The sequence below is a fragment of the Arachis hypogaea genome, chromosome 1 (genome assembly GCF_003086295.3).
Source record: "Arachis hypogaea cultivar Tifrunner chromosome 1, arahy.Tifrunner.gnm2.J5K5, whole genome shotgun sequence".
Classification (NCBI taxonomy): Eukaryota; Viridiplantae; Streptophyta; class Magnoliopsida; order Fabales; family Fabaceae; genus Arachis; species Arachis hypogaea.
Genome location: NC_092036.1, coordinates 75,904,510 through 75,905,708, shown reverse-complemented (window position 1 = coordinate 75,905,708; position 1,199 = coordinate 75,904,510). Strand labels below are relative to the sequence as shown.

The 1,199-nt window shown below is 40.5% G+C and overlaps 1 non-coding gene across 1 annotated transcript; it reads left to right on the top strand.

Annotated features, from left to right (window-relative positions):
• The first annotated feature begins 623 nt into the window (after nucleotides 1–623).
• Nucleotides 624–731, top strand: LOC112713281 (small nucleolar RNA R71). Its single transcript, XR_003158259.1, has one exon. It is a non-coding gene; the product is annotated as a small nucleolar RNA R71 (small nucleolar RNA).
• Nucleotides 732–1,199: the final 468 nt, after the last annotated feature.

Here is a 1,199-nt window from a genome sequence, read left to right as displayed (position 1 = left end):
ATGAAACTTTGAGTGGTTTTGATTAGATCAAAGACTATAGTTGCTAAGTCAGAGGAATTCTGCTTAGAATTCTCTGTCTGTTGCTGAGAAGATGATGGAAAAGGCTTGCCATTGCTAAACCTGTTTCTTCCACCATTATTGTTGTTGAAACCTTGTTGAGGTCTCTGTTGATCCTTCCATGAGAGATTTGGATGATTTCTCCATGAAAGGTTATAGGTGTTTCCATAGGGTTCTCCCATGTAATTCACCTCTTCCATTGAAGGGTTCTCAGGATCATAAGCTTCTTCTTCAGATGAAGCATCCTTAGTATTTCCTGGTGCAGCTTGCATTCCAGACAAACTTTGAGAAATCATTTTGACTTGCTGGGTCAATATTTTTTTCTTAGCCAATATAGCATTCAGAGTATCAATCTCAAGAACTCCTTTTTTCTGATTCGTCCCATTGTTCACAGGATTCTTTTCAGAAGTGTACATGAATTGGTTATTTGCAACCATTTCAATGAGTTCTTGAGCTTCTGCAGGCGTCTTCTTCAGATGAAGAGATCCTCCAGCAGAGCTATCCAATGACATCTTGGACAGTTCAGACAGACCATCATAGAAGATACCTATGATGCTCTATTCAGAAAGCATGTCAGAAGGACACTTTCTGATCAATTGTTTGTATCTTTCCCAAGCTTCATAGAGGGATTCACCTTCCTTCTGTCTTAAGGTTTGGACTTCCACTCTAAGCTTACTCAATTTTTGAGGTGGAAAGAACTTTGCCAAGAAGGCATTGACTAGCTTTTTCCAAGAGTTCAGGCTTTCTTTAGGTTGTGAGTCCAACCATATCCTAGCTCTATCACTTACAGCAAAAGGGAATAGCATAAGTCTGTAGACCTCAGGGTCAACCCCATTGGTCTTGACAGTGTCACAGATTTGCAAGAATTCAGCTAAAAACTGATGAGGATCTTCCAATGGAAGTCCATAGAACTTGCAATTCTGTTGCATTAGAGAAACTAATTGAGGTTATAGCTCAAAGTTGTTTGCTCCAATGGCAGGGATAGAGATGCTTCTCCCATAGAAGTCGGGAGTAGGTGCAGTAAAGTCACCCAGCACCTTCCTTGCATTGTTGGCATTGTTGTTGTTTTCGGCTGCCATGTCTTCTTCTTTGAAGAATTCTGTTAGGTCCTCTACAGAGAGTTGTGCTTTAGCTTCTCTTAG